Below are 17,616 nucleotides of genomic sequence, written 5' to 3'. Positions count from 1 at the left end.
AACCAAGTTTGGATTCACCAACAGCATTACAGAAGAAAGAGCATTACCGAATGAAGGCCAAGGTCAGCTACAGCCATGAAATTCTTCATAGGAGATAAACCCATAGGATCTGTCAGTATACTTCCTGCCCATTTCTTCACAGTAAGGCACACACACAGAGCACACCACCTCCACCTTCCTTTTTCTGACCTGAAAGTTCTGTGCTTTCATCAGTAACAGCCTTCAGAAAGCACTTCCCTTGTTAATCCTATGGACTTCACAAGTCATCCCAAAAGACAGGATTCCTCATTTCACTCTTTCATGTTTTTTGAGGTTGTAGTAGCCTTAACCAAGCAGTTCTTTCTTTTCACCTGCCTTTTTCAAGATTTACTTAAATGATTTACTGCAACTATTAAAAAGTTAAGCTAGATTGTCCAACAGTGTTTAACCATGTGGTCATGAGTCATTAGGTCATGCAGTAAATCGGGCCAAGCACTTCTTGTGGGAATACACCTGTGAGCTAATTTTAAAGTGGGTTCTCTGAAGTTCTCAGTTTATGAACCTATGAGACTTTTCCTATTAATGCTTTGTTAGCACAGCTTACCCACTGGACTGCTCAGTATGGATGAGTGCTATGTACCCATAAAGAAATTATGTATGAAAGGTAACTTAGAATCTTAAATATGATCATCAGTGCACACCAGCAGCTAATTGAAGTTCTCTCATCTTTCACATTCTTAGTGTTGATACAGGATAGCACCTGCTAAGCCACTCGAGTCATATAATTTAGTGTCACAGAAGAACAAGGAAAGGACTTGAGAGATTGTACAGATCAGAGATTGTACAAAGAGAGTTAATTTTATCTGGACTGTCCCAGTTGATAAAAATCCTTATGAGGGTTTTGCCAAACTTGTTCTTGACCCCAAGGGGTCTAGATAAGTTATGCCAATTTGATGTTCATCCTTATCTCATTTTACTATCATCTGAATCATACTTACATTACAGTACTTAAAATACTTTACTTACATTATTGTTCAAATCCTCTGTAATCTATACAAGCTTGAAGAATGTTTCAACCTTTTCTAGGAAACTCAGGGCCAGTTTGTTCTACATACCTTTCAAATAATTATATCAGTTCTTTGGAAATGCTGACATCACTGCAGATTGATTGATCAGAGATACTGGAAGAAGGAGAGGCATTGAAGGAACTGGAAGAGGAATATCCTGCGTTTGCCTTTGAGGCAACAAAACAGCAGCGGGAAGGAAGAAAGCCACATGAAAGCACGTCTCCTCCAGACAGCTTCTACCAAGATGACAAAAGAAATTTAAAATAAATGTTTATGCCACAGGAAACAACAGGAAAACAGGAACTCTCCTGCATAGCATCAGGGAAACAAATGCATGTTTCAGAAGACGGCTCTAATTACAGATTTTTAGCTATTTGAAGTCTCATTAAGCTTACAACATCTCAGAAGCAGAAGAGGACAGATTTGTCAGTCCAAAAGAGACATTACATCTAGATTCATTCCTTTTTGTGCCTTCTCTGCTCCTTCTTTAGAGTCTAACAACAGCTGCCCAGGATGTTGACAAATGAAGTAGTATTCCTTGACACTCTTATCCATGTTAGGCATTTTGATTGGCTTTCAGATGCATAGCTTATATGTACATGAAGTGTCAACAACCACAGCCATACCCCAAACTTTTGCTGCTTCTTTAATGTTATCTTCTTATGGAAGTTTTTTTTTTCTTTTTTTTGGTATTTTGGTATTTTGGCACTTGGAAAGCATCCCAGGGCCTAACTCCCATCAAAATTAATTCAAAGTAGGCACCCGTGTCTAGACAGCTTAAATGCAAATGTATTGCTTCCTATAAATCAAGCTTTTCTAAAGGCCTACAGACAGAAAATGTTCCTGAGGGATCTCTCTTGCCTGCTCACTTCCGCTTTAAGCAGTGGTTTCCACCAATAGATCCATCATTCCAGCATGCAGTAACTGTTGGGAGTTGTGAAAGCCTGGGGTGAGACAGTCTGGTAAGTGTGATCAATGCTACTGGTGCCCAGTTAATGAAAAAACCAAAATCTTTTGGTAGTAAGAAGTTGGCTGATATTTTTAGGACTAATTAAAACCATTTGAGTTGCAAAAGAAAAAAAAAACAAAACAAACCAATAAATTTTTAGGTATATTATGTTGCTACAGTCAAGTCAGGTTTAGATTTCTTTCTTTAAAAGCTTTTCATATGATCATAATTAGTTCTCAAGAAAGAAGACCAAGAGGATGCAGACAGTTGGTAACAAATGACAAAAAAATATGGAGAAAGTGACAGAAACCACTTTGTACTACCACTTTTAAACTTTAGCCACTGAGCTAACTTCTCATCCAGACAGAAATGGGCTAAGGCTGGCAGGAGACAATGTTCCTTCTCCTGCAAGCACACAAAGCTGGGTGTCACCTTCATACCTCTGCCATCATGAGTCTATGACAGCTTGTGCTTTCCTCTTGTAAAATGCTAGGGATGCCAAACAGGATGCAAGAGTCTTGCTCTGTGTAATCAGGGACATCCCAAGTGTGTACACCTGTAGTGTATACTGCTCTGAAAGTCAGACTGCTTCTGTCAGCACATATTCAAAGTGAACAGATGAATTTAGTGTGTCAGTATTTTATCCATCAAGACAGGAAGCAGGAAATTCTGCCTCAGAACTAGATCTGTCAATATTTCCTGACATCGTTGGCTATAATGAAGCCTTCTACGTTCTCTGGTTTTTCAGAGACTGCTGGTAATTTGTCCCTTTGAACTAAAAAGAATTTGTTAGACATTGTTAGACTTTAAAGGGATTTATTTTCTGTTGGTTCTTTGAAAGTTTTATTACAGAACCTCTCTCCTCTTTTTACCATCTGACTGATAGGAAATCAAAGAATTCTAAAATGGAAAACGTCTGAATTTAGGAATGAAGCAATTAGTTGGCATCAATAACAACAGCATATTACTACTGACAAAAGCATTTCTGCAACCTAGGATCCTTAAATAGAACGAAAGGAAAAAAAAGAAGTGCACCAACCAGGGTTAAGTTCCGTGCCAGCTTAAAAGAAAGCAGTGGCAAACTATACTGGCACTAGCTTTACTTATTGCACGAGCTTAACATATTTGCTCTTTGCTCTTGGGGCATTTGATTGCATATAATAAATACATAACAAGTAAACACATCAAAAGCATTAAAAAAAAAAGGTAAAGTAACTGCTGTGACTATTAGGCTTAATGTTCCTGTATTCACTTAAAGGTACCGGATAACCAAAAGGCCACCCTTACACATGAAATATGTAAAAATAACAATTTTATTACCGAGCTTTAGAAGATACTAAATATATTTCAACAAATAAGGTATTAGAACACATTAAAATAGATTTTGAGAAATACTGTCAGTGACACAATGAAATGGTCTGAAACTATGTCAGGGAGGTTGTCAGAATTAAGACTTTTTTAAAGACTCATGTGGCAACAGAGTCAGTGAGATGGCTCTGGGCCTCATTTCTCCTCTCTTCACAAGGCTGCTGAGCTCCAGCTTCAGAGTCAATGCTGAAAAAAAATAGTTAAGTCTTGTTGTACTGAGTCTGGATAAGTCTTATGTGATCTTTGACATAGGAATTAGCCTACAAAGTTCTCACACAGAAGCCAACAATCAAAATCATGTTTTGTTTGGAAGTGTTTTTCAGTTCCCAGGAATTTGTAAAGGCTTGTACACAACAGTAATAAAAGACCAATAGGAGCTCTGCAGTTAAATCACTTTCCTTAGCAAACCAGGAAGAAATAACAAGAATGGCCTTGGTCTTTGATGTTTGAATAAAAACACCAAGAGTTATCCCTCTAGCCATATAAAGTGGCCTTGGTATAATCAAGGCCCAAGTGTATCTGTTTGCTTCACCCACATTGTGTGAGACAGGCAAAAATGTGTCAGTCTACTGAGCTGAATTAATTACTAGAAATAAGCAGCAATAGATTGGAAGGTAATTTTTGAACATACAGGGGAAAAGAGAGGAGAGAATTTTATTATTTGCCTTGATACAGCATCACTTACTACATTACTTTTTTCTCTTCTAATAGAGTAAGATATGTTTTCCTAATGAAATCACTCAAGCCTCTTTCTTTTCACAAAACAGGTGATTATGAGTTTCTGCTCTATCACCTATCACTCTAGAATATATTATAATGTAATACATAAATATAATTATAGATAATAATAGAGAGTAGAAAATATCACACATATAAAGTTTTCAGTCCTGTCTCATTATGACTTCAAGGTAATCATTTAAATGAGACCATTTCCCTGAGTATCATGGACACCCTGTCCTCTCTCTTGCCTAGTAATTTCCTCTCAACTCATGTTTGGTTTGCCTCTTCAAAGTGGGCAGATGTTGGCTGGCTCTTCTTCTTCAGACCAGCTTTCACCCTAGGCTCTCTTGCCCTCAGGAAGAGGAAGGGCTGGGAAGGTGACAGACAAAGCTGGGCCAGACCTCTCCCTTTGCCCCTGGTATCTGTAGGAGTGGCAACAGCTGTAGAAGAGGAAAAGGAAGAGAAAAGTGCTGAGGAAAGGGAGAGATAAGGAGAAGCTGCAGTGGATCACAGTGAGTAAACACACAGGTGTGTAAGACAAAATGCTTGAAGGCAAGAGGACAATTAGGAGGCATCAAGATAAAACTGGGCCGAGTGACATCTCTACACAAAGAGACCTCACTGGTCAGCTCTGTATAAAAATAACAACTTGCCTTGCCAGCCACATTCTCCCTTTGGTCCCCAGCTGTTTCCACTTCCTTTACATATGTTGAACTGAATGAAGTGTTTACTAATTTCCCGTCCAGCTTTTTCAGAAAAACACAAGAGCACGGACTGCCAAGGCCGGAAGAAGGTGAAAAAGACCAGGCAAGAAGAACAGTAGAAGATAAAACTAAAGTGTTTAATCAGTACACTCCTCTTGGGTTTTCAGCAGGTCTGCTTAACTGCTTCATTACCAGAGCTGGCACTAAGATGAACATCCACAGTTACCAGTTTTGTGGAAGACAAGTGGGTGTCCGGATATCAGAATGGGATCTGTTCTCTCCACAGGGGAGCCAGAAGCACATTTTGAGTGGCTAGTAATGATCATAACAAAAAGAAAAGTAACTACAACTCATCTGTCATTCACTCTCTAGAGGAGGTAACCTGAATTGCAGTCCCCTTCACAGTCCAGAGACAGACAAGAAAAGCAGTTTTTTCCAGTTTTGCTCCTTTTAGCAATATTATTAATAATAAAACAATAGTCAAAAGCTCTTGGTATATTTCTGTTATATTAGCTGTTTCTCCATCAGCAGAGCTCAAGGGTAATTAATGCACAATTCTCTGGCAGCAGTCATTCTGTTTATTCATGAACCCAAGTTAATAACCCAAACTAGTAACTAATTCTCACCCACTTGTATCACATAAACAGCAACAAAGCAGATTTATTAATTCACCGGGGAGAGAAGGAAAGGACCGAGACCAAAATGAGGGCCTTGTTCACATTTAAATGCTCTGCTGCTGAACTTAGTGCAGTTGTGCACAGCTGGTGTGCCTCTCTGCACTCTTCATATTGATGCAGCTAGCTGCAAGAACACACTGTACCTGTAAGAGAACCTCTGTATCTTCATAAAGATGTTCACAGCCCAGTCTGTTCAGATGTAACTGTTTTAGTCTGTCACACTCTCACAGGATACTTAAACCAGCAAGAGAGTTCCAGGCAGCGACTGCCCCACACCTTGAGACCACAGAAACAGATTTTCCTTCATTCTTTTTCTCATGCTTTTTCCTGTGAGCACAACTTTGATAGAGCAACAGGTAGCACAACAGGTGAGTTAAAAACTACAATTAAAAAGCAATCTTGGGATTAGCATGTTTAATGAGTCCAAATTCCTGGAGCTTCAATGAAGAAAAAACTTGGAACAGCACCATGCATTGGGTTGAGTTGGAAGCTTCAGCGTTTATTGTAATTGCTTTCTTTCCTACTGTTTCCTGCACTTTACTAAGAAAATTCAGTAAAATCTTCTGACGGAGAAGAGCCTTATATTGTAAAACTTGTTCTGAGCAGGTTTCTAATCAGCATGCAATAACCACAAAGCAGAACAGAGAAGAATCTTTTTTCCATTGTAAAAGTGAGGATCTTTGCTGCCCCCATATCTGCCAAGTGAGAGGGGTAAACAGAGCCTCATTCAAAATCTCAGTTTGATAGCTCTTCACTCTAAATCTGCAGTATCTAGGTAAGTTATATCCTTCAACTGGAATAAAAGGGCATACAATCTCATTTCCTTCTGTCAATTAGGGTGACTGGTGCTTATGAAAAGCTCTACCTCCCTGCCTTGGCATACTACTTAAGGTCAGATTCCCTAGAATCAGAGAAAACACTAAGAAAAAGCAAAGATACTGGACATTTTCCTTCCTCTTTCCAGTTACTGCTCTTTCAGTTGTCAATGATTTCAGCACTGCAGGCTAAGTGAGGATGTGGGTAAAGGAAGTTTTCAGTGTCCTTATCCTTCTGTTTCCTGGTATCATTCAGAGCCAACTTGACTTCCAGTGTCATGCAAAGCAATTTCATTGCTGCTCTGATCCATTCTCATGTGCTATCATCCAGAACACAACACACCCCAGCCATGACCCTTCCATCCTCCTCTTGGCACTGTGGCTATGCAGGCACAACAGAGTTTCATTAGGCAGGGGATATCCCCTTGGGTTTTCTTCAGTACCTCTTGTTCCTTCTCAAGTGTAGTAAAGGAGTCTGGATAATGAGCCCCAAAGAAGTAATTCACAGTAGTTTGCTACAGGAGGCAGAGTGATTAAAAAGGACTGAAAAGCTTACACAGCAGCTGCCAGACCAACAAATAGAAGTGTTCTCCATCCTGAAAAATGTGGAGCGCATGTTTTAGAGCTCCTTGACAACACAGCCCTCTGTGGAACAGAATGAAACAAGAATAATACAAATATAAGCTAGTCTACTGCTGTAGTTAAGACACTTCCTGCAACAAAGGCAAAGGAGAAATTAAAAAAAAAAAAAAAGAAGAAAAAACCAAAAACTTGTGCTATAGAAGAGTAAACTACTTACCCTCAGCCACCAGGCATCCCCATATCTGCTCTTATTTAGCCCAGATAAGTCTAGTCTTCATCTTTCCTCTGAGGACCACAGCATGTTGAACTGGACTTTCTTCCATTTTGAACCTGTCACAAAAATTTCTACAAGTAGTGGTGTATTCCCTACCTTATTTGACTGAATGATTAAGTCTCTTACCAGTTGGACTTCTGATGTGGTTTATTCTTAATCAGCCTGACATTGCTTTGATTTTAGTTCCACACCTGCCTGATCTTGCACTGGCTTGTCTTCCTGTGGCATTGGTGTTAAAGCTGCAGCCTTCAATCCGTTTTTAATTTATATGCTATTAACATGTTCTTGAAACACCTCCAGTTAAGGAAAGGTGATTTCTCTAAATCACCTCGACTTACACTCAGGAAATTTTCTTAAGGTCTATCATGAATGAAGTTTAGACCCATTTTTTAATTATGTTGTTTCTACCAGTCAAGTCAGAGAAGGAAAGCAGAGTAACTACAGAGATAGGAAAACAAGAGCTACTGCCTACTTGCTCCAGCTTAGTAACACTGGAACAGATTTGTGTCAAGTTCACTGTGTTACAGGAGCAGCCTAAGGCTGTAAAACAATTTGTTTCTGTTTCAGGGCACATGAGCTGCATGTCAGCCAAGGAGCAAACAAGGTGCCAGTAGCTGATGAACTTGAAGCCTCCTCTCTCTGACAAGACCTGGCACCATCTCTGCATTCAGATGTAGCTTCACCTTTGTATGCCACCAAGAACAGGTAGACAGTACCACTGCGTGAGTACACCCTTCCATTTGTGGACTGCCTTCCCTCATTCACCTCCAACTTCTTTTTCCCAGGCAGATGTCATTCACCCATGGTTTTCTTTATACCTTGCATACTTTCTTCTTCTCCTCATCCATTTCCACCATTATATTCTTTCTTTGTTTTATTCAACAGCTGACATGAACTCCATTTTGTCTTAGAGACCTCAGTGCACTCATTCCCAGGAGCTGTAACGGAACTATACTACTTCCCAAACAGTCATTTACATTTCTACAGTGCCTTCTAGCTGTGCATCACAAAATGCTCTGAAAAGATGAGCTAAATCAGTAAGATTGCATTTCTGAAGACAGGAGTACTAGCCTCTTTCCTAACTAGGTGAAACTGGGCAGAGAATGACAAACTGACATCTCCAAGATGGGCCATGCAATCTCGAGGCCAGACTTGCTATGCAACCTACATTTCTTAAAATTTACCAGCCTTGCTGTGATCCTATGCTCTATTCTGAACTCTCACTTTGCTTTAAAACTCCTCCTTGATTCTGTATTTTGTTCTGTTTCTATAGATTCACATAGTTTTAGAGCTGTTGATATCTAATTTCTTTGCAATCATCAGCTCAGAAATGTTGCAGTGTTTCAGAAAAAAACATCAGGTTCTATAGAAATATCTGAAAACATGGAGTTTGTGAGAAAACTTTACTTGAAAAAAATCCTACAGGTAAAAACTCGCAAAACTCATCAAGAGTATAAAACCCCCAATCCCTGTAGCCACTGAGTAGCTCTTTCAAAGGGAAGAGATGCAGTGAGGTTGTTGGATTTCATTGTGTACTTGCTGTTCTCTTGCTGGGAAGACAGGCAACCTAAGTGTTTCATAGCAGCAGCGTGCTAGTGCTCCAAGGGGAAGGAAGTTATTCATTTCTCAGCTGACTTATGACTACCTTGGCTGTGACGTGAGGAAGTTTGTCAAGCAGAAAAGGGAGAAAAAAGATAAGGGGATGGGGTGACTAAGGAGGTAAATGTGCAAAAAATGAAATAGTATTACAGATCCAAGCTGCTATCCAGACAGCACTGCCAGAGAATCGTTTGTCCATGAACCCTGCTACCACAAGGCTGTCATGTTTTCTACATATCCATGTAGTCACTAAAAGACTTTTATCCCCCCATCTTACTAATCAAAGCTCCCACTGCACTGTCATATTGCTCTTAAATACCAAAGTCTCTTTCACAGTAATCAACCTAGTTTCTCAGTATCACCTACTCCATGCTCTTGCCCTTATTTTCACAATACTCCTATTTCCCTGCCACAAATGTTACCTGTTTGACTGGTAAAAACAGCACACATCACAGCTGATTTAGATATGAGTGCTGACAGTAACATTTGCAGATCATAGAGGTAAGATGAGGACTGAAGTCAAACTTCCCCTTTGTCTTCTTCCTTGCAATGAATTTTCATGACATTTTTTAGGTACGTACCATCAGCTTCTACTTCTGATGAATTGATTGAAATTTAGAATTTATTGGTGAAATTGCAGAGATGGATGGGCAATGCATAAGTCTTGTATTCACATGAAATTTCCTGTTTCCATATCTCTCTAGAATCTTACATTGATCCTAGACAAGTGATTCTTTACCTGTTTCTTTCTGTAACATGCAACAGCCAAACAGAAAACAGGAGATGGCAGAAAAAGAAGGTGAGGTAAAAAAAAAAACAAACCAGCTCCCATGTCAGTCTTCAGTAATTTTGTCAGCCCATTAATATTGTTCAGTCTCCTTTCCTGACACTTAGGAATGCCACTGATGTCAACATACAGTACGCAGTTACCTTAGCTCAGAGGTAGACACCTCCTAAATAAGAAAACCAAAGCTAATCCCAGAAAGAACTCTAAGAGCCATTAAGTCTTGAGTATTATTTTCTTCCACAGATTTGGCAAATTATTCAGTCTTGTAGCTAATAACATTCCATAAAAGTGAAAATCTCCAGTCTTGTTAGCTTTCAAACATAGAAAAACTGTTAATGGTAGAGAAGTCACTGTGAGACTTTATCACTTTTTATTTGTTATGAGGGCAATAAAAATTGCTAATGAAAAATGTCACCCAAGGAACTTGCTTTTTTTATATGCTGCCCTAAGTCCAGAGACACAACTATCATCAAGGAGGTGAGGCATTAAAAAGGAGAATTTCTGGACTGCTTCTTCAAATAAATCCAAAGCCTGTTACAGTGTAACATTGTTTTCTTCTTAGTTGAGAAGCTTGAAGTATTATTTCTCAGATTGTGGAACAGCCTTTTCACTTAATGAATAATATTCTGGAAAAATGACATTTTGCCTAAAAACTAATTTCACCTTTTAATCTGTCCTGTTGTCTCACTCATTCATGCTGTGAAATGTAATGTACTGCACTGCAAGTAGCTCTCAGCCCAATAACCTGAGGTTTAATACTTGCGAAGAGCTTTGTTTAGATATGATAGATGTTCATCCAGTGTGCTCCAGAATCAGTCCTATAAACACTGTTTACTGCCAATTTGATGGAGCATTTGTTATATGTTGCATCCAGCTGTTTCTCTCCATCAGTGGCAGTGTTGCTGATGGAACACCACTACATACTCACTGTCTGCCCTTGGCTGTGGTATCAAACTCTTTCCGTTCACAAGCAGTATACTCACCTCTGACCAAAAAAACCAAAATTAAACCTCTTCAATCTGATTTCTGCCCAGAGCTGATGAACTTAATTTTCTGCCAGATTATGAGTAGATCAGGAAGTTTAAGGTATTTGCTTTTCAAATGTATTAATTTTTTTTAAAAAATATATTATTTTATGGAGTCAGAACAGATACTTGAGATTCAAGCCATAGCGTTTCAGCATCACTGGCCAAGTAAGTTTTATTTTCTGTTTGACATTATCACCCCTGATTTGACTAATATGTAAGCACTTCCAAAGCAAATGCTTTGCGTATGTAAAGGATATTTTTTTCCTGAAATACATGGGAATATGTAAAAGGTGTTTTTCAAAAGTAGGTGCATCAAAATATTGGTTAACATTGCTGGTGGGCAGACACAAAATGGGTACATCTATAGAATAAAAAAAAAATGATGTGCATTTTTTGCATTATTCAACCTTGTTAGTAATGTGCCTGGGAAGACAAAACTGAGGAAGCTGAGATGTTTTGTTATACAGATCTTGAGGTCTTTGACAGGTTACTAAAGGAAGGTTATCATATGTCACTGAAAAGGAAATTATTTTTTTAAATAGCTATTTTTATGCCTTATTCTGTGCACGTGTAAATGATAATTTGCGATCAGCCTGCTTTGTTTGGTCAGTGCTGCCAAAGAACATCCCATGTAATAAGCTTGGCAAAATCCTCAATTAAATCAGGTCAAAGGAGGTCAGGGCCCAGCAACCTTTCCAGAAAGGCACGCCAGATTTTTTTTTCCCCTACTAGAGATAAATCACGTACTGCTTCTCAAAGAGACAAAAAGAGACGAAAGGCTCCCAACTCCCATATGCCAAAGCTATTCATTACCTTGTGCACAACAGGAATCTCCACTGAAGACATAAGAGGGAGCAGAGAATCCCTGAAAGTCGCAGCCATCTCACAAAATCCTTGCAAGTTGCAGCCATCTCCTTGAAGGCACAGCAGCTCCCACCTTTTGATCCTGCCCAAACCCTACAGAATGCCACTCAGAAGGGACCTGAGGTTTCTGATTCTGGAATAAAGATTTACTTGGAGGGAAAAATCCTCTTGCAAAAAATACATAGCTTCCACATCTAGCCTGTGGGGTGAATGCTTGTTCAGTTGTCTTAATTTCATGACTGTTTAACTACAACACAGCGAAACCTGATTCAGGCCTATGCACTTGGGCTTCTTTTTTCTGGAAGCTTGGGAGCCTGAACATGGAGAGAAAGATGTGAAAGCTGGCTCGTGAATTGAACCAGGACCCAGCTTGAGCAGAGCTCCTTACACAAGACCTGGGAATCACTCCCTTGTCTTCTAATTTTGGTTTATCCTTAGCCTGTACCATCATAAAACCATTACTTGGAAAATCCGTTGTACCATGCACTGAGCAGAGCAGTGATATGTGGGAAAATCCTCATTACATAGATGACTGAACTCTGTGACATACAAGGTCCATTTTAGCCTTGGCATCTTTTTCAGATGGTACAACCATACATGGTAAATCCCTCAAATGTCACCACAGGAAATAAAACACTGCTAAGCCTTGGTTCAAAAAACAAGAAGGTAATCTCTTAACGGGGACTATAACAGTAATAATAGATCTAAAGAAAAACCTCTAATTATGGCTAAACCTGCTAGGTTTCTGTCTCCTCATATTGTTTTCTTACACTCTTTGAAGCCTGCACAAAAACTGAGTGAAAGTGGCATTCAGTTTGGTGACACAGCATAACCCCCCTCTCTATTAAAAAACAGACTTAAACCTACTCTGAAATAGGCAAAGTAGGAAACAAGCAGTCACTAGTCAGTGTGTAGACTTTCCTGCCTCGTGTTGGTTATTCAGCAGGGAAACATATACACAAATCACCAGATCCACATCAAGTTGCACTAAGAAAAAATGACGTACTGGAAAAGATAATGGAAGAGGTAAAAGGGCAGCAGATAGGGCTGAAAGAGAAACATGCTCTTGAAAATCTTAGAGCAGAAAGGGTCAGAAAACATAGATAAAAAGTTTCTTCTGCAAACAGGATCATTCATGATTTCACACTGAAGGAACCTGTGTTCATAAAGCACTTTCTTCAAAGAGCTGTTATTAGCTAGAAGTACACAAGAAGACACAGCAGTCATATCTACTGCAGGCTATTCATGAAAACTAAAATACTAGCAAACACTACTCTTAAATGCTAGGAAAGGCACGGAACATTATTAAAATTCACATTAAAACTGCACATTCTCAGTTGTCTTAATTTTGTACTGCTCTCTTTAGCCTATTTTGCTACTTTTCTACTCCTTTTCTGCCTCAATGGGTTGGAGAAGCAAACAAGCAGAATATCTGCTTGCACAGGCTAAAAGAGAAGTTGGCCTCCATGGTCCCATGTCAGGAAAGCAGGACTGAGTGGCAATCGTCTTACCTGAATGGACAAAGGCAGTCCATTTCTCTGCGGTGAGTTCCCAAGCAAGAGTAAAAGCAGGGATTTTGGCCAGCTCCTCTGTGCCCTGAGCAGCATATCTTCTGCTGATTCTGAAGCCCACATTTGTATGCCTACCTCTGCACATCAGAAGTATGCTTCAAATTCATAGTACTCCACTATCTTGTCTCCACACTCAAGTTTAAACCTACAGTGAGGAAGGGCATAACCCCTTGAGACAAGACTGACAATGATTAATGATTAATCCACTACAGCTAAACAAGACACTTTCAGGGAAGAAAACTACCCTTCAGTGAACATCTAGGTACAGAGCAAAGGCTGTCACCATTCTGTCATGTGCCTTGGTCAGTGTGAGATGCTTCCTAAAGAGTCCTTTAGGAAACAGAGAAAGGTCTAAACATCATTGCACCTCTGGCAAACTCCATCTCACTCAGTTTTCTTCTCAACCCCCTTTCTTTGTGCCTTTTGTCTTTCATGTTCTCTTGGTCCTTACTCCAGTGTTCTGTGGCAACTGCTAGCACAGTCCTCAGAAGAAGCTTTTTCACCTTTATTTCTTTATAATCTGCAGCAATGAGCTTCAAGTACCCTCAGGCAGTTTCTGTCTCAGAAGGCAAAACTCTAACTCGTTCATCCGCCTGGCAATAGCACAGTGAAACCAGGTAAACTGAGACAAATATATTGGACATGATGATATTACAGTATCTTTCCAATATGATAAAGGAAAAAAAAAAAAGTCAGTCATTATTCAGGCGGAGAAGGAAAGCGGTGTAGCGCCCCTACTTATGAAAATTACATGAAGCAAGAAAATGAGAATTCTTGCTATTGAGTTATATGTGATATTCAATACTTTGAAACTGAATGCACCTAGCTAAAATGCCAGTTTCTGGTTTAATTTACAGAATGGAACCACAGAAGAAATTGCATTGTGAATTATTTAAATTACAGGATATTTTGCTAGAACAGTACACCTTCGTTCTCAAGCAAATGTTATCTCCTGATGATACCAACCTTAAACAAGATATACTTCCTTTCATGATATTGAAAAAGAAGATTTTATCTCTAGCATTCCACACCATAAAAGATACAGCTCAGACAGCAAAGGAGCTGTCTTTACCCCAAAATTCTCTGATTGCTGAAATCCAATGGCTGCTTAAAATAAAAAAACCACTTGAACCCTATCCATGGCACACTTCAGTCCTCCACTTTAGAAGCAGTATAACCTTAGGAGATCAAAACCAACCACTTTTCTTGGAATGGGACAGTGTATATGCTAGGGAGAACAGATTTCCAATAATATTATAGGCAATGCTGCAGATCCTAGTTATCTCCTAGCTCCCTATCCCTATCAGCATGGACTTCAGCATGATACTAACAGCCGTGCCACCATGCTCTGAAGCCACAATCACAGGGGCAAGTGAGACTTATTCTTTAAAAAACATTTTTCCTAAAAATGGCATCTCAGAATTTTGGAAATGCTATTGAGTGGTCCCAATTAATGAAAATATCTGCGAGTTCCTGCAGTGACTGGATTCAGTAACACAACTGGACAAATACCACAAGAACTATTTCCACCAACAAACAAGGCAAATTCAAAGAAGCATGTACTTTCCTGCTTGCACTTCACTGACTGTCCAGTGAAATGCTGCCAGACTAATTGCTTACCAAAGTTTGTTTTAAAGCTACACACATTGTTTGCAGATATCATGCTTAAAGTGTACGTTAGAAAACTTATACATGCCACAAATTAGAGCTAAAACAGCATGGTTTATCTGGTCACTGCTACTGAAAAAGAGCTTAGCATTATGCTCACAAAATATGGCTTTAATTTCAAAAGAAGTTTTTGCCCTCAAAGAGGACACACACTAATTTTTTAAAGATATTCAACTAACAATGAGATTCATGAAAATTAAATTGGTTTGCCAAAGTAGCTTCATATTTATTATAGGGTTCCTTAAGATGTATTTATTCTGTTCTGATGACAGAACAAATTTTAAATACATAAAATGAAGAAAGTTTTATGGAGAATATACCAGAAAGCTGGGAGACATTGAAAAAGTGCCTAGATTAGTCACAACACAATCCTATGACACATTCCTGCAAATAACACACAGCTGTCTGGTTTCACTATGGAGGTTTTTTTATGCTTACCAAAACTAAGAATGACAAAGACATAATTTAAACTGACTAAAGATTTTAATATAGTTGCATCCCATGCACCTTGAATTTATTAAAAGGAACCATGCAGATAACCTTAAACCATTCAGTTTGAAGCAGGTTGTTGGCTCAATGGTAGTCAGTGGCCTTATTAATGACATAACACAGAAAGTCTTCTCATGGTTTTGTCAGAGATGAAATACATTCTTTCCTCTCCAAGAGGGCCAAGCATTCAAACATAATCCCAGGAAATCCCATTGTTTATAAAAGATGCTGTCATCCTGACTAGCACTTTACAGCTCCCTCCAGATGTGGCTAGACACTTCTAAATTAAGTCAATGAAAGCACAGGCATGTCTGCAAAGTTGCAAAGTGGTTTTCTGAATCAAACACTGAAATAAAAATAATGCACAAAGACCATATCTTTATGCTCTACATCTTGCAGTAAGCAGTCTGCTGCCACTATTACTGACCCCTACATTTACCTGCCCAACTGGAACACCCTTGTTCTGCACCCAACTAAGCATAAAGCATGCAAGGTTGAGAGCTGCAGCAGCTACACTATACAGACTTGCCAAGTTCTGTGCCCTGAGCGTAAGCTTCCCATACGGTGCTGCTTCGTGCTACCAAGGAGGGGTTGAGATGGCCCCACTGCCGGTTTCAGCCCTGAGACCCTCTGTGCAAAAGCAATACACATATAAATACAAAGGTTACCAGTGTCTGATGCCAGTGTGTGGAAAGGGGTGGAACCTGTAGCTCTGCAGCCCATCCCAGAGTACTAGACTAAATCTATGATAAAGCCTGGGATTTAGGGAGGACTTGGTTTGCATGAAGACCTGGGAGTAAACTCCCCTTCTGGCTGAAACTGCAAATCTTTCCCACACAGCATCCCAGCTCCTGCCCACACACAGCGTTGGTCTCTTGAAGCTTCAGACCTGGAGGCATCTGCCTTTCTCTATCTCTTCAGGCCTCCAGAAGTCTTCCTCCCCCACTTTTGGCACTGAGCCTGAAATGCAGCTGTTCCACAGTAACGCAGCAGCTCCTCTTTCCCTGCTCCTCCCTTAGCTCAGGCTATTATCAGACGTCAGCGTGTGGATCCCTTCCCAGGAGGAACAGCCAGAGTAATTAAGTTCTAGTTCTGCTTGCAGGGATCCCAGCTCCAAAGGGAGACAGTTCAGCTACGCAGACACCAGGAGCCTTCATGACTGAAGACATGTACTCCACCAGTGTGTGCAAAGAGTAATAATTAGAGTCCCCTTCTGCACTCGATGTATCCAAGCCAGACTACACAATCTAAGTCTGGCTCGGTCTGATAATTCCCATATTTCTGTGAAAGCAACTAGTCTCTCCCCTTTCATCTCTGAAAGAGTTGCTTCTTCCTGCTTCTTCCATCTTTAAAAGCCAAAGCTTTCCCTTGAGCATACAAAACCCCAAGGACATCTGTGATGGATTTGGAGATGCCTGAAATTGTATACATAATCTTTTAAATGTTTGTTTGATTACTGGAAGCAATTTACTGTATAAAAACACGCAGTTAAAGGGAAAAACAAGCTGCCTACATCAGGCAGGGAAGAACATAATTCAGTTTCATACAGGCAGCCATTTACCTACCATTTCTGGAGAGGGTTTTCACACTTAAGACCACTGGGCCCTTCAGGAGGCACTTTGGAGGCTATAGAGGGGTCTCATCTCTCCTTTCAGATTATAAAGTAGGTGGGGGAATAAGACAAGGCAAAAAAAGTTTTAATGTGACTGTACAAGAGCTTCCTGAAGTCAGGTTAACCTGTTATGTAAGAAGTTAAAACTTCTGGAGGAAAGAGCATCCGAGTAGCTTTAAAGGAGCATTTTCTAGAGTATTCAGAAAGTATTCAGTCACACTATCTCTCCGTGCAAAGCTGGGGGTCCCAGTGGACTCCACTTTTATGCTGATAGGCTTCTAAAGACATGGATTGTCTGCTTGTATAGTTCTTTGGTTCCTCACCCCCAAAGTTTAGTTATTAGGAAATATATGGTGTTGGTTTATGTACAAGCCTCTTCTTTCAGACTCAAAGACCATAAGCAGAGGATTTGTAGGGCAATACAAAACTAGGGCATGGTACCAGGCCTGAATAGTTACAGAAGTCTTCTGTGAAGGACTGCCACCTGAAATATTTTCTTCTGTAAAAGGCTGACCTAAACAATTGAACAAAAGGGCAGAAGAGAAGAGAGACTCAAACTGGGTAGTACCATAATTTGTAGTCTCTGAAGGCACCTCACACTCTTGCTCCAGGTGTTGCCACAACAGCTGTCTGAAGCTCCAGCTGCCCTTCCAAATACCTTCTCTCTCTGCAGCTCTCCTGTGCTCTCCTGTTTGATTACGTCCCAGTCTGGGAGATAAGTCATGCAGCAGAGCCAGGAAATTACTAAAACCTAGCTGGCAAATGGCAGCCTTGAATAATACCCTGTCCTGCCCAGCACACCCATGCCATCCCACTGTGGCCAGACTGCTTTGAACAATGTTCAAACATGTGTTCCAAAAGGG

General features: G+C 39.9%; 1 protein-coding gene across 1 annotated transcript in view; it reads right to left on the bottom strand.

Annotated features, from left to right (window-relative positions):
* IYD (iodotyrosine deiodinase) overlaps positions 1–17,616 on the bottom strand; it is a 108,975-nt gene that overhangs the window by 12,376 nt on the left and 78,983 nt on the right. The window lies entirely within an intron of this gene.

Source organism: Pseudopipra pipra, chromosome 3 (assembly GCF_036250125.1).
Source record: "Pseudopipra pipra isolate bDixPip1 chromosome 3, bDixPip1.hap1, whole genome shotgun sequence".
Taxonomy (NCBI): Eukaryota; Metazoa; Chordata; class Aves; order Passeriformes; family Pipridae; genus Pseudopipra; species Pseudopipra pipra.
Note: the sequence above shows the minus strand (reverse complement) of the source record. Positions and strands in the feature narration are given on the sequence as shown.